Below are 14,394 nucleotides of genomic sequence, written 5' to 3'. Positions count from 1 at the left end.
AGCTTTCCATCATGTACAGTCTGTGGCATAATGCATATTAAAACAAAAAAAAATGCAATCACAAGAAAACAGTGCAAACATTTAGCTGTGTGCTCTCTAGTATCATACAGAAACACAGCATGTAAAATGTAAATATTTTCATTTTGACGATTGCAAAAAAGAAAACAGAGTAGTACCTCCAGCATAATGAATATGCTTAAAAAATAAAGCTTAAACATAGAAACTGTAGAACATTTTTACAGAGCCAAATTATATTGGAACAGAGCCACACTAATGTACTTACCGGTAAAAGAAAACCCTCACTAAGTACCATTTGCAGGAATAAATGAAAGAACACAGTAAACGTACTAAAAAGCTTTATTTTGATGTTCTGCACCTTTAACAATTCAATATTTTGTATTTTTGTTTAGTTTCTGGATCTTTGCACTTCCTTCTGTTGTTCAGTATGGGTATATGGGTAACCATATACTCATTGTTTCCGCATATACTTTCATATACTTGCTGCTCTGTTTTGTACAGTTACTCTCATGACTCGTGGATACTCAGGGGAGATGCATACTTGTACTCTGCATTTACCATATTTTAAAAGCAAATTTTTTGAAGTGTTGCATTGTAAGTACCAAATTACATGAATATTCAAATTATGTCTATGAAGAGGATAGGGAAAGTATTATATTGACAAACCCAGTAAAAAAAGAAAAAACTCTGTCAACTGGCTTTTTGCCTGAGAAAAATCTAGAATAGTTATCTATTGCAACCAATATTTCAACATTTTCCGGTTTAAGTGTTTGGTCAAATCAGAGTAATGTTCTTTTGTGTCTTTAAACACCTTTACTTAAAGTGACCATGTCCTCCTAAGATTGAAACCTATATAAGATTTATATTGCTCACACAATCTTTGTTATCTTACTCCTTTATGCTCAAAACTGCGCTGTTACCAAACAGAATCCACCTAGTCTAGCTAAGTCTAGGTAAAAGGTGCATTTATTCTGCAATAAGCATTGTGCAGTACATTCCTGACTCCGTTATCTGGCCTTCATCATTGTTACATTCACAGCCAAAAAATCTATGATCCACTCATTGTCTACCCACAGTTCTGAGTTTTTAGACGGCCCATTTGTAACAGTTATGGTTCTAATAATCAAGTGCCAGGTCCCACCTCTGGTGCACCATCACTGGCACTTCTGGGTTTGACCCAGAACAATGGCACCATCATCAACCAGTAGACAGCTATGCCCCAGACACTTAGAAGAGGAGCAGTGCATGGCTCAGCATCTGAACAAAGCTTTGCTACACTAGTGCCAACCCTTTGCTGCTCTTCTTTGTTCTTCTACAATTCCTATACCTTCAATGTTGCACTGGTTTGCCCGAGGGTCTTAACTTGGAAACTTTGCAGCAAAGGCCACCATTTCTTGTGGGTTCTCTGATTACTTAGACTCTGTATCTCAGCCTAATATATGATTCACACCATCATGGAGCTTAATCACACCATCATGGAGCTTAATTACAGGAGGACATAATTCCTGAATAAATCAGTGAATTTGGACCCCTTAGAACAGCAGTCGCCAACCGATGGTCCGCGAAAAAATTTTGGTGGTCTGCAGCTCTGGCCGGTGTGCCCACCGGAAAGGAAATGTGTCATGGAAAGGACCCTGCTGGGGGGGGGGTTGCACCAGCCAGAGCTGCGGACCACATCACCCGTATGGACTGTAGGCTCAGGGTGGTGGGCAGGTTGTGACTCTGGACACAATCTGCCCACTCTCCCATCGCAGGTCTGAGCCTGAGTGGGCATATTCTGGCATCATGATGTCATTTTAAGGAAAGTTTCTTCCCCTTTGAGTGACACATGGCTCCCTGTGCATGCGCGGTCAGGAGTCTCTGCATTTAGTGGTCGGTAGGTCCGAAAGGTTGGCGACTACTGTAGTAGAAAACAACATTCATGTGACTTGTACTATAGTAGTAAAACCACTGTGAGATATCTGTTGATCAGAGATGATGTGGTTGTTCTTGGTCTGCCTTTTCACATGAGAGCTTTTTGTAGAGAGAACTTATTAGTATGTTTTAGTGTTCTCTGAAGAGTTAAGTATTGTTCAGACTTTAGGCGACCACTCTGAACATATCCTGTCTAACCATTGTTATTGCTGCCTGAGCCCTTTCTGGGGTCAAATATCCTCACTTTTGTTACTGGGACAGCAACAATTGGAAATCCAAACTTATACAACTTGTCAATGGAACAGATGGTGAGAAACAATCTTCCTGTAGATACACCTGTTCCAGTGAGGAATCCCCAAGAGGGGATTACCTACCATTTTAGAGACATTTTATCTTTCTGTTGTGTTACTGAGACAGAAATGAAAGGGCTTTAGATATACTGTAATTTGTAGGACACATCATTTTTCAATTTCAGTAAAATGTAAGCACTCCCATTTGGAACTGCAATGAAAAGGTAAAGTGTTTCTGCTTCTGAAATTGTTTTCTAATTCAACATCCAATGGTGAATACATCTATTGCTTGGTTGTGCATTCATTACTCTTTTAGCTTCCTCCATATCTGTTGTCCCCATGCTATAAATTTTGCACAGTTGGCTTGTTCAGTACTTTCTGAATTGAGTCATTTTCAGAGTATTCCTTCAGTAGGGAGGAAGAGAGAAGAAAATGATTTCCTCACTGGTGTTAAAAAATTCTGTGCATTTTCAGCTATCTTTAAACTTTTCAAAGTCAACAATGTACATCATCTTTTTGAACAACTATTGTAGCTTGTCAATAAGCATTTGCCCTATTTAATATATATATATATATATATATATATATATATATATATATATATATCTTCCTTTTTGTATTACTTTTACTATATTTTATATTTTCTATGATTTTTACAAAGAAATTTATAGCTACTAAAAAAGCACAGACTTCCAAAGAATTCTTTTACAAGTAATATTTTATATGTATGTATATATATATATATATATATCATTTAATATCATTTTATTATAGAATGTGTTTGAAAAAGTAGAATGCATTTTAAATACATATACTGAATGTGTGTTCTTTCAGCTGCCTAAATGTTGTTTGAAAATGTTGAACTTTTGAAGTACACACCCACTGCTACTACTAATAAAAACCTGCTCATTGAACTGTTAAAGAACTTCGATACCCTGTTGGTTCTGCATAGTATTTCCCCTTCACTCAGCAGGGCTTGTTCTGTGTTAGGTTAACGGTATTGTGCAGGCAATACCATTCAGGTTGAAATATATATGTGTATATATATAAATTTTTATTTATATATATATATATATATATATAAAATATATTATTTACAATTGCACAAGTTTACATTGATTTTTACCGACAGGAAGTCGTGGTCCCTGTGACGTTTCAAACATAGATACTGCTGTGTCTGTACAACATTAAATGACTATCCAAACAAACATCATGATTTACAGCCTTCAGCTATCTGCTGACATGTGAAACCCGTGAGATTTTAAATCATCATTTCATTTTGGTCCAGGTGTTTTTCAGGGTCAGGGATAGAGTTGGCTTTTTTCTGTGAATTTTGTAAGTTAGGATCAAACATATTTATAAAAACCTAACAAGGCATGAATAGTGGTTTTGTGCTTTTTTATTGTATCGCTCTATAGTCCTGTGCTTTCTGAGTATTTCTGTGGTTTAATAGACCTCTACTAAAGCGGTCAGTGTATTCAAAAATTGCTAACTACGCAAGGCCTCTTTATTGACTCTTGAAAACCACAGAGATCATTGTCAAGTATCAAATCATATAGCCAAATATATTAAACATGCTTTTGTGTTTGTTCATTTATATGTAACTCTAACAGCAACTTCCGTAGTCCTTTAACCTCCCTAGAGGTAACCCCGAGTGTGACCAGGGGTAGAAAAAAGTTGCTAAAAGTGGTAAGCCCGGGTCACACTCGGGGTATGTAATCCTATGGGAAGGTTAGTAAATACAGCGCTTACCTGATGCGCTGGTGTCCCGCGCTGTCCAACGCCGCAATCTCTGTCTTCTTTTTCCTCCGGCCGGCTTCTACACACGATGAGTCATCGGGGAGTTCCCGGTGACGACGGTGCGTATGTACATTGCCGGCAAGGCGGGGCAGGAAATTCAAAATCCATTTGTATTGCATTTAATACAAAATAACTGTATTGAATACAGTACATTGGATTTGTATGTGTAAAATCAGTACATTGTTTTCCAGAACATTTATTTTACAGTATATATAATAGTATGAGTATAATATGTATTTTTTTTTTTTTTAATTAAAAAAAAATTTAAAAAATGTTTTTTTAAATATATAGATGTTTTAATTTATTACATTTTTTGTTTTTACATGATTTTGTGTTTTAAACATTATTGTACTCATACTATTTTAATGTAAAATAAATTTTCATGAAAAACAATGTACACCTTTTAGACATATAAAACCAGAAAGAAATGAACCGCTAGGGAGGTTAAAGGACGTTAGTTGTTTTTCAGATCAGTAATATAGTATTTGTGATCTATTACAATCCAAATGCCTACTCTGGTAACCAAAAGTAAGCACATGTAAATTAGGTTGCATTTCAAAGTATTTGATATGAAGTTGGTTTCTTCACAGATGCCATTCTTTTTTATATTTTGTGGTAAATATGCCACATATAAAGTAGAGTCATGAGAAAAAGGTTTTGTGTATCAGGATATACTTAAAATATTCTGGTCATTAGGTAAATACAACATCAGATGAAAAATAACACATTACAATACGTAGACTTGCACTGACTCATTATTTATTTAACAAAGACTAGTTGAAAATGCAGTGTTAAAAATGAAGTACACCCTTACCAATTCCATAGGAATTAAGAAGGTAAAAATCAGCCAGGTTCTGCTGATCAAATCCACTTAATTAGTACATATGACCACCTCTAAAAATACAGTTTTGCTGTTCTGGAGCATTCAGGGGTGTGTTAACACGCCAATGAATAAAGACATCCATGAAATAAAACAATCTATAAGGGTAATAAGACACTTAACACAACTGTTTCTGGACAGGCAAGACCAAAGTGGAGATGTTTGGTCATAATGCACAAAACCAAGCACAGCATATCAGAAAAACACCTACCAACTTTAAAGCATGGTGGTGGATGGGTGTTATGTCACGGATATAATTTGTGACAGTTTATTCAAATATTGATGGGTTCAATTTGAAGTGTACAAAGAGAGATAACACAAAGACTTGAACGATTATACTATTTAATAATAAGATAGATAGACAAAACAATGCAATACTGTAATAACAATTAATAAGCGGTAACAAAAGATACTTAGCTGCGGAAGTGAGTTGCATTCATCATCCAAGGAGTCTTCCAAATTAATGGCTTGGCAGATGATCAAAAAACATGTTGCATACAGTTACTTCTGGTCAAGACTAGTTATTAAACATGGCACTCTGTTTTTAACTACTCAGGAAGGAACTAAGACAATGGCCAGTGTTTGACCAGTACTGACCAATGATCATCCCTTAAACCAGCATTTTACCTTATAAGGATACCAGTTAAAGGATATGCTGCATTCCTTTAGGATGACCTCATATATGGTATACATGTACCAGTATATACTGGTAAAGCATTATTGTTGGTGAGACATAACTGATATTAAATAAACTTGTGCTAACTCAACAATGGGTGATGATTTTGGCATGTATTGGAGACATAGCACCTGTGCACCTTCCATTTTTTTATTTGACTATGAACTCCTCCACATACCAAAGTCCTTTAGATTAAAATTTGAGGTTATCTGTATGATGGGTTAAAACTTGTCAAAAACTAGGTAATGTAACAGGACAATTATACTAAGCAGATCAGCAAAGTTACAGCAGAATGGCTGGAAAAAAAGAATCAGAGCTGCAATGACCCAAAGTCTAGACATTAACCTGATCAAAATGTTGTGGACCCTAAGAAAGTTATGCATAAATAAATTCCCTCAAACCTCAAGCACTTTTTTAAAGAAGAGTAGACTAAAATTCTCCCACAGTGTGAAAGACTAATAAAGTTATATGGAAATCAATTACTTTAGCAGCAAATACAAGGTATTCTTCAAGGTATAGTTCTACAAGCTATTGAATACTAGGGTTAGTTTTTCGCACATGGCTTCTCCATTTGGCTTCATTTTTGTTAAAAAATAAAATGACAGCGGAATCTGTTGTGTGTTGTTTTATACCCAAGCTTAGATTTAAAGAACTTTCTAATCTGCCAAAGACCAGATATATTTTATTATGAACCAACATGTAAAACCTTAGAATTAAAAGAGGGTATATGTTCTCTTGTAACTGTAAATTGTTATTCCAGCACATGGTATTATAAACTACAAGGAAAATAATACACATTCTGCATCCATAGTATTTATCAAGAAAGGGTAAAAATACGCACAATATGTGGAATAAACTACCCACTAAGCCACTGATCTGAAATCCACTGTATAAACCACTTTTATAAAATGATTTCTATGTTATAAAAGTCATACAAACTTTGTCCTTGATCGTATGTATTGTAGATTTTAAAAAAAATCTAAAAAGTAGGGTTATTTTTATCAAACAAGGCCAAAATCATCAGTCCTTCCAAACACACGACTGGTAGATTAAACATTTGTTAAAACATTTACCCAGTCATTTGTATCAATTTAAATGGTCATCAAAAATTCAAACTATTTTAACAAACGCAAACAGATTTTGTTTTTAAAGCTTTGAAGGTTTGAAGCTGACGCTTTCAAAACAGACCTGCTTATCTTTTTAGTCTGGGCATTTTCCCTTCTGAACAACAAACAGAAATGAACTTTTCAGTAAAAAAATTCTACAAAGTGAAATAAAACATGTAACAATGTTAAAGCGATAGATTGATCTGCACTTTATTAATTTCATACTCGTACTCTTTGAATGATGGCTGAGAGTAAACACATCTTGGGCTAAGATGAAAGTCTAATGCTTAGCACAAACCTGCTGAACCATAGAAAAGACATGACAGATGTATTTACAGAATAATATTTCCACTTACTGTACATTGCATGCATGCAAAGGTTTGTTGATAGTGTAGCAATTCACTGCAGTAAAACATTAATATAATCCAGCAATCATTGATTACTAAAACAACATTTATATAGTGCAATCCATGGAGCAGCTATTTTTTTCACTTTAATACTTGGCTACCACCTTCTGCGCCCAGCTCAGGATGCTAAGAAAAAATGTTTTCTTCAGAAAGTGACTACAGTAGAAAAACACATTTATTGGCTGATCCTGGTCGTGCCAATTGAAGTGGCTATTTACTTAAAATTTCCTAAATCCCACCCCTTGAGGAACTCATTGGAACTGAAGATATTTAAAGTAGACATACAGTATAATTGATTGACATTTATCTGCTAAAGCAATAAGTATAATTGACATTTTTTAACATTTAAATATAGATTTTACCTTTTAATTATCTGTTGCACTGCCAATCTTTTTGCAACATTTCACTGTTAATTCTTGCCAATATACATGCAATTTAGTCATGACTGCATTGCATTCCTCAAGATCTGTTTCCTAATGGTGACATTTTGGGGTTGATTTACTAAGCTGTTAACGTCAGTGTGAAATATCATACACCAAGCGATATTTCACATAGTTTAGTTAATGAGATGAGTGAAGTGAATGCTCACTTCACATTCCTTTGCATATGATTGAATATTCTTTGCAAAATAAATTTTCACCACAATCGCTAAGCTAAGTGAAGTTTTCCTTTCAAATGGAATTGCATAAAACTTTGCCTGTTTGCTCATTTTGTAAATCTCAATTTTAGAAAATAGGTGAAATATTATACATCATGAAGAAACAAATTACAAATTCTGACTGTTAACCAAGTACAACCACAGTAATCAGTTCCAGTTATACACAGGAATTTTTCCCATTGTGGCATAAATAAATGGCCTGATTTCTCATATTTTTACTGTTTTTACTTTTAGCTGCAGTGATTAGTTCCAGTTATAAACAGTAATTTTTCCTATAGGTGCATGTTTGTTCATCACAGTTAGGTGAAAGTAACCATTGAATGGATTCGGGCTGGCCCTATATTGTCCAAAACTGGCTAAAGAAACCATTGCTCACCTCTATTCCTGACCATTTACAACCAATAGTTTTTCTTAACCTGAATCACTTATAGAAAGATTGGACAGGTTGGTAAATAACAATCAATACCAACATTCAATACCATGTGACTGACATTTCAATCACTTATGGATAGATTGGACATGTTGGTAAATACTGATCAAAAGTACACATATTGTGCCATCTGTACAAACAACTGATAACATGTGACTGACGTTTCGATCATACTTACATGTAACTCTGTCAAAAGCAACATTGCCAACAGATTTACCCATGTGTACCTGCTCTAGGATATTTGTTCTTCATGCTGTAGGGCTTAACATGAATAAGCAAAGAGCTACCTCTATCAAATGGCTGAAATGCAGAACACAACAAGGAAATAGAGAAAACATCAGCTGTGTGGAGCCCACACATAATATATGCGATTAATGCTTTGCAAAGTGCTTGCTCTTTTGGATACGACTTCCTAGCTTCAGTTCCTTTATAGGTTAGGCTAGGTTTAGGTTAAGGTAGGTATTGCCTTAGTTAATCATATCGCTTGGTGTTTTTTTTTTTTTATAAGCTCTGTAAGTTGTTTGCATTTTCATCTACCCAGAAAGCCATAATGCGGTGTCACTGTTTTTTGTTTGTTTTTTATTACTTGGCTTTACGGAGAATCTGTTAAAAATTTAGCTTTGCAGAGAATATAGTAGTTGGGCAGAACTACATATTCCACTGGTGACATTTTACCATTGGAATCCCTGATAGATAATAATAATAAACCAGCACAAAAATCATAAATCTTTTATCTTCAGTGCAATATTCCCAGAAAGAGTGCACATGAGCAAATAAACCATTCATTAGTAATATGGATGTAGTATTTACACATCTGTAGATTATTATCTGAATCGTACTTTTAAAGGAAAATGTGTATCTACTTGCATATTTGCACCTAATTGCATCTGATTTCATCATTTCAGACTAACAGCCTAAAATGGGAAAAAACATACAATTAAAAAATGTTTTCAAAGCTACTAGTACTGTACTGAGCAAATTGGGTAAGGTAATTATCTCAGCGTGATCTAATAGTGAAGAAAATAAATGCAGGAAAATGAAGGTTTTCCAAGGAAGAAGCAGGCAGGATGTTTTCAGACTAATCTATCGGGATATACTAATATTGGTAAACAGCCTCTAGCTGTTAGCAGTATGGTTGAGGATGAATATTATTGGTGTTAAAAGAAGCAATGCAATTGCTGATTTCATTTGATCTCCAGTGGTTTTAATGGCACCAACATTTTATGGCTTACACATTTTATATAAAAAATCTTTTAAGTATATCTGTGTTTAAATGTAAGTCAAAACATTGTGAATCCAAAATAACTAATACACCCTTTTTTATAGATGTTTCAACAAAATTCACCAATTTGTTTGTGTTTAAAAGTAAACAAAATACAGGATTCAGTAGTAATATTAATAGTATAATAGTAAATGGAGTTTGCAGTGGTTGGTAGCACAGCAGGTCTTGGGTGTATGAGGCCAATGTAGTTGTATGCAGTGCCAGTATCAAGAAGGGGTACCCAGTTCCTGCATAAAATCCATTTTCCCTCTCTTCGTCTGGCAGCAGTCTTACCTCCAGAAGTCAATAAATCATTGGAGCAATGTTTTGTTTGTGTTTAGATTTAGAATAGCACAGTCAACAACTAGAAACTAATTATATGCTGAATGTTAGTGTCCTCTATACCCAAATTCCATCAAATATTGGTTTCTACTGCACATGCTGTAATAAATACAGCAATACAATAAAGAATTAGATTTAAAGAAACCCCTTTATAATAAAAAAGAATGCAGGTTTACAAGCTGCCATAGTGGACTTTAAAACTTTAAATTACTGACCCTGAACAAGTATTTACCTAAAGCATTGAAACCAGAGTCAACAAGTCACGTTTTCAAAGGTGGTCACCTAAAGCCACCATCATAGTGCAACTTGGAGATTAGGGTTCCATTATTAGCTTTATCATAGAGTTTGCAAGGGTTCCTGGTTTGCCACATCCATCTAGTGGGCATTCATAGGTGCCTCCTAAGCCAATAACACAGCTTGTAGCAACCCAGTATCTTCAGTGAGAAACACTACTAATGCCAGATAAGTAAGAAATAGCTCAGCCTAAGCCCAGAGGAAAAGACTATGTGGCAGGAAGTGTGCAAAATATTTAACCAGCTCACACTACAAAACGGAGAATCTGGGTAATTGTCTGGATTGGTAAATGTTCACAACATAAATGTTTACGCCTCATCACAACTTGTGGAAGCATTTTCAATAGCATCTGGCAAAGAAAATAACACTCTGTACTTGCCAAAAGAAACTTTTAGGCTGGATATGGCCCACTGCTACCTATAAATCACACAAAATTAAAAATGTAATTTAGCAAAATTACTATATCCCAACGTGTGATAATGCTATAGGCTAAATACCCTTTGCACAATTTTTTGGAGGATAGGGAAATCATACATAGTTTTCAGCAGCTTTCATATGTCATATACTAATCTCACAAAAGGTTAAAATCGTGAAAAAACAAATAAAAAAAAAACGATTTTACTGTCATTCTTATGAGTTTGAACAAGAGCTTGTACATCATCTGCCTGAGCTATCTTTTACACTACCACTTGACACTCCTTAGAGATCAGAGTGTTTGTTTTTTTCCAGAACACTATTGTCAAGTCATATTTTTGTTAAAGACATCATTAAGGTTTGTCTAAATTGCATCGGGTGCACAGAGTCTACACTTCTGACAGTTGGAAGGTCTCCAGGGCTGACTGCCTAGTAGCTGTACTAACAACCTTTATAAAAGCCATTGCCGTGCTGTCTTCTGGGTAAGAGAATGATATCCCAGAACTACACTGATTTCTGGATCCTTAACCATATCAAGCACAGTGCACTTATTTGTTGAATCTGTTATTTGCTTTTTGTGTTTCAGTCTTGTTAGATGAATTGTTAATAGGTATTCATTTAAACATACCAGGGATCCTAGCAAATATTAACCCAATATTATGATATCATTGAAGAGAACGTCTATGTGGTGTAGAACAATAAATAAAGCTATTTAAAAGCTGTTTATACTTATATGTAAGCCAAATGGAGTATATAACATTTTATAACACAGCCTAATCAACAATTATGTGGGGCAAATATTCTTTCATTTCTTTAGTGTAACTGAAGTAGCTAGATGACTTCTTCAGTGCTTTCGACCTACACTGACATCAGGCCAATCTGATTGAACAATTCACTTAGTCAAATGTAAAATATGTTGGGGATTGTTGTTTTCTTATATTGGGGTTAGGGTTTTTTATGGGGGAAATTGAGGGTAAATCTGCACACAGGAGAGGTCTATATTTAGGACCTTCCAGGTGCATAGGTGGTGTAGAAGGAGTTGGTGTGTGTCAGGTTCGGAGAAGCTGTTTCAGCGGCTGAATTTGATGGGCAATGCTAAAAACCCTGTCCTTGCTTGGAAGGACCTGGAAATGTCTTGGGCTGTGATAGCTCTCCTGAAAGTAAAAACCCTAAGTTGAAGTGGCACTTTTTTGCTGTATGCTTCTGCTAAAAACATGATGATTTTATTTTGCTTTAATGCTGGTGCAGGTTTTTGTTGGAAACCTGTTTCTATCACTACACAGTTGTGCCGGTAATCCCTTACTCCTTGAACATATACATAATATAATATAAATTAATATGGTTTATACAAACTGGTTTTAAATCTATGCAGAGTTTGGCCATGTAGGCAGACGAGGCATGAAACAAGACAGAGTGACCCAATGCTGTCATATGATGTGAGTCCTATGCGTTCTCATGCATAAGTACTGCATATGTTATTGAGGTTTCCCATGCTCTGTGGAGACACTGGAAAATGGTGGCATGGTAAGTATGTACAATGTACTAGCTAATTATAGCAAACTTCTTAGTCTAGTTTTTTTAAATTATTGGTTTGACATGTCTGTATGCTGTGTCTTATGTTGGGTTTACTCTAGTAAAAAGATCAGTCTCTTTTATGTGGGAAATGCCTGGTAAACATCAATAGCAATCACTCATTAGATTTCTTTTATAGTAATTATTCTGACTCTACGGAATAGTTTTTGGTTGGCTGCTGGTCAGGTGCCTGTTTACCTGGTTTGTAAATAGAAATTGTAAGCAGTCCATGAAAATGCTGAGGCTTTAGTAAATGGGCAAAGGATTGGTTAGCCCGTAATTGTTGAAAGTGGTACCAAAGACACACTCAACATGGGATAGACTTCAATGTCCATTTTTGGTGCTAGTGTTAATATGTTAACACCAAAGCCTTGGTTTATAACACAAATTTCAGTATTTTTAGGGACTTAAGTACCACATATTTAAAATGTTTAAAAAAATATGGCTGCAAACATAAACTAAAAACAAGGTTTGTAAATGGATGTCCACACAGGAACAACATAAGTCAGTACTTTGATTCCAAAGGACAAAGGAACTCCATCCTGGAATTACATGGCAACCCACCGCAAGCATTGTTATTGTTGACTGGAAGCAACTTTACAACAATCAGAAAACAGAGCTTCTGTTACCATGATGTAGTGGAAATAGTGGTCAATTATTTTAGAGATTTATTCACATTCTCTTACAAGCTTATTGTTGAAAATTAAGTTTAATAGTTCAGTGTTTCCCAGATGATGGCAGAAACAAGGCATAATGTTTTGTAAATTATCTTTTATATATATATTACTATGGTCATGGTCTTATAAATATATATATAATTGTATAAGGGTGATAAAAAGATGTGATCAGAATCTACAGTACATCTGTAATATTAGCACAGTTCTGTTTTTTGAAAATGGAGCCATTACATAAATGTTCACACAATGATTCCTTGACAATGGTTATTATTTTGTATAAAAGTGAGCCAGTCTGGATCACAACTGTAAAGGAATAAAATAACAACCATAGGACCCAGAACACAGATTATTAGTTTCTCATCTTCTGCTGAGACAATTGCATATGCAACTGTCAGAGATCTGTCAAAGGGGAACACACCATCCATTACGTGCTGAGGTGAAAGAGCTGGCTAAATTTGATCTAATCCATGTGATGATTGTGAAACTGAGCCAAGCAAGTTTCATCTTAGACACAGTTAGCTAAAACAGAAAATCAGGCCAAATATATTGTTTACTTTATATTATGAAGGCATGATGGTGCTATCAATCAATCAATTTTGCTCCCTGGATGATAATGCATCTACACTTGTATTTGTCAAATATTATTGTCAAGGGTAAGTTGCCTTTTTTGTAAACTTTTGCATTTAGAAGATAGCTATATATTTGGTTCTGAAAAGTAAATCTATGGATTATTAAGGAACAAATGCTATTACAACAAAGACCAGGTAACACTTTGTAAATAGGTCAGCCACTTAAAGATATTCAATTTAAAAATAGCAGCTACCTGGATATAAGGTTTCCTTTAGGAAAGGTGTATTACATATTTTTTCTAAAATTTTCGATTTTTGCACCTACTGCCCCAGCGGAAATCCTTCTCATTGTTGAGGTAATATTATATGATTAGGCTTGATATTTTCAGCTTTGAGTCTGTCTTTGAGTCTTGATTCTATGCCAAATTCAACACAAACACGAGTGTTCAGTCTAAAATTATTAAAGCTGAACATTGCCAATGTCATATATTCACAGTGTCTCCCATGGTTTGACTGGGAAGGTTGTGGATGGTATTTATATGGCTCCCAAGCTGATTGGTTTTGTGTATTAATGGCTCCAGGAAAGCCCGAAGTAGTTTGTCCAGACCGATGGCTTTTATGAAAAGCCAACCTTTTGGAGGGGAAATGCTTGAGTTCCAAGAGACCCATATCTGCTTGTATGTTGCCAATGTTTTTATATACGAATGGACTGCCTGTATTTATTTTAGTTAGTGAGGGAACCACAAAGAAGGTAGTTAGTTGCCCAATTGTACCATTATTTTTGATTGAGTTTGCATTTTGCTAGCAACTTTTGTTTTTCAGTGGAAATAAAGAATCCAGATAACCCAAGGTTTGTTTAAATGATTTAAACTCATAGAATTTAGTTCTTCTTTACAGTATACAGATTAGATGGACTGGCAAGGTTTCTCCTGAAAAATTAACTTTCTATATCAATATAGGTGTGAGAATGGTGCTGAGTAGAGCTGGTATCCAATTATTTCTCAGAACTGGGAGGAGCATTGTGATGTTTGGTTTCAAACACCAGACAAAACTGGCATCCAGTAGAGCAGCTGTATTTTGATATCA

At 35.1% G+C, this 14,394-nt stretch overlaps 1 protein-coding gene across 1 annotated transcript in view; it reads left to right on the top strand.

Annotated features, from left to right (window-relative positions):
* Positions 1 to 14,394, top strand: part of DPYD (dihydropyrimidine dehydrogenase) — a 517,061-nt gene that overhangs the window by 466,337 nt on the left and 36,330 nt on the right. The gene's annotated exons all lie outside the window — the stretch shown is intronic.

This window comes from Pyxicephalus adspersus, chromosome 8 (assembly GCF_032062135.1).
Source record: "Pyxicephalus adspersus chromosome 8, UCB_Pads_2.0, whole genome shotgun sequence".
Lineage (NCBI taxonomy): Eukaryota > Metazoa > Chordata > Amphibia > Anura > Pyxicephalidae > Pyxicephalus > Pyxicephalus adspersus.
The sequence above is the reverse complement of the archived record's forward strand: the minus strand, read 5'-3'. Positions and strand labels throughout refer to the sequence as shown.